The sequence below is a fragment of the Arachis hypogaea genome, chromosome 7, assembly GCF_003086295.3.
Source record: "Arachis hypogaea cultivar Tifrunner chromosome 7, arahy.Tifrunner.gnm2.J5K5, whole genome shotgun sequence".
NCBI lineage: Eukaryota > Viridiplantae > Streptophyta > Magnoliopsida > Fabales > Fabaceae > Arachis > Arachis hypogaea.
Window position 1 is genome coordinate 20,131,700 of NC_092042.1, and position 6,767 is coordinate 20,138,466.

At 31.3% G+C, this 6,767-nt stretch overlaps 1 long non-coding RNA gene across 1 annotated transcript; it reads left to right on the forward strand.

Annotated features, from left to right (window-relative positions):
* Positions 1-1,448: 1,448 nt before the first annotated feature.
* Positions 1,449-2,570, forward strand: LOC112704018 (uncharacterized). The gene is made up of 3 exons (XR_003154735.2): positions 1,449-1,561; positions 1,655-1,692; positions 1,785-2,570. It is a non-coding gene; the product is annotated as an uncharacterized lncRNA (long non-coding RNA).
* Positions 2,571-6,767: the final 4,197 nt, after the last annotated feature.

The window sequence follows — 6,767 nt, forward strand, 5'->3', positions numbered from 1 at the left end:
ACTAAAGACACACATCCAAATTTAATCACTCATCTAATTTAATCTAAATAAAAAACAAATCAAAATTACATTAATTTGAGTTTGTTTGGTTTCTAATTATGGCAAACAATATGGATTGAATCGGATTTTTTAATTTGAGTTTGTTTGGTTTTTAGTTATGGCAAACAACATGGATTAAATTAGATTTTTAATTTACTTCCCAAAACTAATCCAATTTAATCCAAATCTCACAATATGATATAATATTATTGTTTTACTATTATATTTAAAATTTTACTTATAATATATACAATTTATTATATATTTTATCTCATCTATAAACTATTATTATTTAGTGAGTATTTTATGAATTCAAAATAAGATTTATATATTTATTTTAACCAATTTATAATTTATTTTCTATTATTATATTATTGTTAGTTTTTCAAGATACGGTTTAGATTTAATTTGTTATATCATTGTTGGTTATTTAAAAGTTGAGATTGAGACTTGTTATGTATATTTAATTTTTTTTAAATTTATAAACCCAAAAATTCAATCCAATCCAGACTACTTGAAATTGGATCAGATTGAATTGGATTATCTAGAAAAAATTATCAACTCAAACCACACCACAAGTAAAATTAGTATTCAGATTGGATAAGAATTTGACTCAAAACTGATTCAAACCACACCATAAAAATCCCTAAATAATATTACGACAACATCAGTTTAATCCTGTACAAAAAAGTCATGAAACCAAAATATTTTGTACATAAAAAAATTAATTGATAAGCTTTTAGTTATATCTTTTATAAAAATCTTATTGACATTTTTAATGTATTATGTTATAAAAGAATTTAGTTTTTTATTAATAATTAATTTTAACATTTATTATTTTAAAAAAATTAGTATACATATTTTTATATTTAATTAGATGTCGGATCTATTTTATAAATAAAAATAATTAACTTTCATACTTATTGTTTAAAAGTTTTTTTCCTTATATAAAATTATAATTGAATATTGATATTAAAAAAATACATTGAAGGTTTCTGAAAATAATTTTTTTTAAACTGAAGAATACAACCTCCTGAAAAGGTGGTTGGCAGCAATCAACCTCAACAAGGCTCAATTTAGCTAATTTATATTCTTTCTGAATCTAAGATTGGAAATGGATAAGTTAGAATTCTTTTGGTAGAGGATAAAATAACAATGAGTTATATCCTGCATTTGGCAGAATGAGGAGAAGGATGCATCGAAAATTTTTGACACCAATTTCTACTTTGCTATCAGGTCTCTTTACGATTGAGACAATTGCCTCGCCATTAGTTGCATATTATGTAATGGCATATACAATCTTAATATTTTCAGCAATACCCCTTTTTGGACACTTGGGCTCGATATCCATATCAACCTAAAAACACAATGATATTATTTAAAAAAAAAGTGAATGACTGGGACATCTACAAAAAACATGGATATAAGTCACAATCTATGAGAAACTAACAAGCGTGTCAAATGTTGAATTTACGATAAAATCCTAATTGGATCCAGGCAAAGGAGTCTCCGTCGCTGGTAGGTAGGTTATTGCTTCACCCTTCAGTTTCAAGGAAACACGTTCGATTTTATTAATGCAACCTTCAGTATGTTTTCAATGTTTTGTTGTTTGTAGATTTATCCAGGGCAAAATTTAGAGCAGATCAAGTCATGGTAATGTTGTCACGAAATTCTGTTTTTATGTGTTTGGTTGTTTAATCCTTTTTCTGTAAGTGGACTATACTCTAAAAATTTGTTATGCGTAGGCGTGCTAAGAAGAGGAATTGGTGGTGAACCATTTGGATGGGTCATTTTCTACTTCCAACCAAGATTGTTGTGCGGATAAGGATGGAGGTGACGCATTTCGTACTGGTGGAGATGCCTTTGAGTATGGAGTTTTTTGGGAAGAGGATTTATATCCACACGAGTATTTCGGTGACAATTTCTATGACAAATGGAAAGAAAGAGGCGCTGATGGTGTCGCCAAGTTCGGATGTATTAATTTTAAACAAATCACTGCAAGTGAGATTATGATGTTCTATTTTCTGGATCGATTGGTTGTGTTCTCGTTTTACAGTTTATATGTGAAAATGAATGGTTTTGCTATTTGGAAGAATAAGATTCGAAAAAATGTGAAGAATAAGCTGACACAACAATAATTTGTATACTTTCGGCAAGAGTTCAGAGATATAGGGTCCAATAACGATGGCTAGTTACGTAAATGTGAGCCCCTGAGACTTGTTGCGGGTGTGAGGTGAAAATACGTGCTCATGTGCATGCGAAAAGAGGTAGATGGATAATCTTGTACTTTTAGGAAGCTCACAACCATGAGATGTTGGATGACAGACTAACCTATATGCTATCGGGGCATAGGAAGATGGATGCATCTGTCATTGATCAAATGAACATCATGCTGAAGATTGGAATTAAAACACCCTGATTTATTCAGTTTTGTGTAAAATGCATGAAGGGCAACAAAATGTTGGTGAGATGATGCCTTTGTGAAGTTGATGGGCATCCATTGATCAAGACATCCCTCTTAAGTGAGTTAAACCTCAAAATGGTCCCTGAGATTGGCGTCGTGTACTAAAATCGTTTCTGAGATTCTAATTGAACTAATTACGTTTCTGAGATTGACAAAAATGCACCACGTTAGTCCCTGACCCATTTTCTGTTAACGGTGTGATGACATGGCTTGATGACGTGGCGTGTTAGTAACACGTGTCACTCTATGATTTGGCTACTTGTAATGGTATGATGATGTGTTGACCAGTGACACGTGGCATGTTGACGTGGATTGTTGCGCCACGTGTTATAATGCTATTTGACCATGTGTCTGTTTATGCCACATGTCGCAACAGTATTGGTCCATGTATCATCCATTATGTCATGATTGTAGATGCACCAAATTAGTTCCTCACTTTGCGTTAAATGACTCATTTTAGTCTCTAAAATTGAATGCCGTGTACCAAACTAGTCCCTTTACTAGTTTTTTCTCCTTTTTTCTAAAAATTCAAAATTATCAATATCTTTGAATCCATTAATTTCAATTATATTTTTTCGTATGTTATTTAAATACAAGTGCTTTTATAAAATATTTTTTCTCTTGTGAGTACCTTGAACCGCTATCTTGGAGTTGACGTGAAGATATTTCAATCACCCCCACTACCATCTCCGACCTCTTTCGTTTAGACTGAAGAGGTCGGAGATAGTAGTGAGGCTGTTTGAAGTGCCTTTAGTCTAGCCCATTTACACACGATGAAAACGTGTATTTCATAAAAACTGGAAAAAAATGTGTATTTTGATTCTTGATCTCTTGTTAAAAATATATTTTTTTAATGAAAAATGTGTCTAATCAATCATATAATTCTTTTTTATAATAACATATTTATATATTACAAAATTTACCAATGTTAAATTAATATAAAAAAAATTATATAATTAAAACTAAAATTTTAAAATTTTTTATAAAAGCACTTGTATTTAAACAATATGTGAAAAAATAGAATTGAAATTAATGCATCTAAAAAATTAAAAATTTTAAATTTTTAAAAAATAAGAAAAAACTAGTGAAGAGACTAGTTTGGTGCACGATATTCAATTTCAAGGACTAAAATGAGTCACTTAACGCAAAGTGAGGGACTAATTTGGAGCATCTACAATGATGACATAATGGATAACATGCGGATGAATACTGTTGCGACATGTGTCACAAACAGACACGTGCCCAAATAGCATTATGACACGTGTCACAACCATCCACGTCAGCTTGTCACGTGTCACTGGTCAACACATCATCATACCATTACACGTGTCTAAATCATGAAATGACACGTGTCACTAACATGCACGTCATCATGCCATGTCATCACGCCGTTAATGAAAAATGGGTCAGGGACTAATGTGGTGCATTTTTGTCAATCTCATGGACGTAATTAGTGCAATTAAAATCTCAGGAAAGATTTTAGTGCACGACGCCAATCTCAAGGACCATTTTGGGGTTTAACTCCCCTTAAGCTTGAAAGGCCAATACCAAGATGATGATGGAAAGAATAGTAAGAAGATATCATAGAGGAGCCCAAGAAGAAGAACCACAACAACAACCTCTTCCACCTCCCGCACCAATGCCTCAAGAGGGGACCAGTCAACCTCAAGAAGTTGACATATAAAAAATCTATCAAAAATTTCAACGGTTTCAGTTGGACATGGCTAAAAGAATGAAATACTTATGTGTTGTCACCCACATAACACACCCATATCAAGTTGTTCCCTTCAAACAAATAGATCAAATATGGGAACATAATAGGAAGGAAAAGGAGCTTCAGAGGCAATGGCAATAAGCGTGATCACTACAAGAAAATCGCCGGATAACATCAGATTTACTGGCAAATTTAGTGGTGGAATAAATCTGACGGTATAAACCTCGCTAGTAACTATTTATCGGCGAATTTTTTGCCTGCTGCTAATTACTAGCTGATTTAGCAGCAGATTTAAACTTTTAATTAGTAAAATTCTGGAACTTGTTCTAGTAAATCCGACGGTAATATATTATTTATTATTAATAATTAAATTAATAGTTACTGGTGGATTTAATCGACAGTAAACTAAAGTTCTAATTTTTTTAAATTTGTTTAAAAATTCAATATATAATTTCAAATATTTAAATTTAATAATTTTTAAACTAACAAAATTCAAATATATACAATTTCTTATATTAAATTTATTTACATTAAGATGTTATAGATGTGTTCCTTTACTAGTTTCCGTACATGACAACAATTGCTAATATATTTTTTCAGAGAAAATAATAGAAAAATTCAAGAACTTCTTCAACTTGGTCTACAAGGTCATCCACACAAAGCAATGGCTCCTCCAATGAAATCACATTGGCTCCCAACTGCAATAACTCTTAAGGAAATGAGAAAGAGACTATTAGACTCTATGAGCGATTGTGCAGAGAGCATTCATGGCTTTTTTTTTTATTTCAAGAATCTGAGAAATGCAAGTCAATATCAAAACTACAAAAATAGTTTATAATAAATTTCATGCAAGTAAAAATGCGTCAAAATTCAGATAAAATAAAATTTGATAATTAAAGAGCATTAGAATGTAAAAAATTTCCATTAATACTGACCTTATGGTAGGGAACATCAATGTAATAAATACAGAAGTTATAAAATAACAAAGAAGCAGCTTATGGGGAGAACAATGGACCTTAGAAACAAGATAATTTGCATAAAGACCCTGTTTTATTTTCAAAACTTCATAATTTTCAAACATATTCTTCCAATACAAAGATTATGATTTAATTTGCTTCCAATCCCTCAAAATATTTCTATAAAAAAAGGAATTTTTTCTCAAGTTTAAAATGGAAATAAACTTCACAAAACTGAAAAAAATATACAAACAAGCACAAAAACTTAAATAGTAAGCTGAACTTTTACTTATTTTCACAAAGCTGGCTTTTCTTAATCACAAAAAAATAGCTGGCTTTTCTTGATCTCACAAACAATCACAAGAACTAAATCTTTACTTGTTTTCACCATAAATTCCTGCAATACACACATCTATAAATTAAATTAATTAAAAATGAACAAATAGAAATACAAACTCAAAAGATTAACAATTTTAAAAAAATTCCAAATAACTAAACAAACCCTAAACCCCCAAATATTAAAAAAAATCAAAAGAAATTAATTAGAGAAAGGGACTTAGTACAGAAGGTGGCGACAAATGAGAGGTGGCGACAAACGACAGGTGGCAGACAACAGAAGGAAGAAATTAAGAGGCTGCAACGATGAAAGATGAAGATGTTGTTGGAGCTGGCGACGACACTGCAGGTGGTGTTGACGATTTTGTTGGACGCGAGAGAGACAACAAATGCGGCGTCCCCAAATTCCAGAAGTGGAGGCGAAAATCGAGGATGAGGAAGAGGACGATGATGATGAGTGAAATATGCTAATCTTGTTTTATGGTGGTTAGTTATATTTTTTCCTTTTTTTTCTTATTTTCCTTTTTCTTTTTCTTTCTTTTCTTCTTTTTTTACATCATGCTTTTATGTTTTTTTTTTTTGAAAGTTTTTGTATATTTTGTTTGTCTTGAGCAAGTTTTAAATAATAAAGAAAATCTAATTAAAAGGAATTGATGAAACACAATAACAGTGGGTGCATGTGAATAAAGATAAGACCACAAAAAAGTGAATCTTGCGAAAAGAGAGATAGAAATGTCAGAAACAAAAATCTAGAAAAGTATGAAAAGAGAGATAGAAATGTCAGAAACAAAAATCTAGAAAAGTATTATAAGAATCCAATATCTAATCTTTGAAGCAGTAAAAAAAGGAGAGAGAATAAGGCTCTGAACACCAATTATTAGAGCCCAGTTATGTTTTTGTGCTGCTATTGTATCAAGAAAAAACTTGGGTAAATAAATCTGATGGGTGCCTCATCACCCGATAACTTGAACCAACTAGTCCGAACTTATCGATTGAAAGCTTGTTAAGAGTTTTCTTGAGACAAAACCCTTAGAGTCCAAAGAGGCTTTTGGCATCTATATCTGAAAATGAATATAACAAATTTATCTAGTTATGTACTTGTTTAATGGTATCAAGGAGAGGCTTGGGTGATTAAATCCGAGGGATGCTTTATCACCCAATACCTTAGACCAACTGGTTCGGGAGTATCGATTGAAAGCCCGTTAAAGAGATGTCTTGAGATAAAATACTTAAAGTAAAAAATTCAAGGACTTTCCAT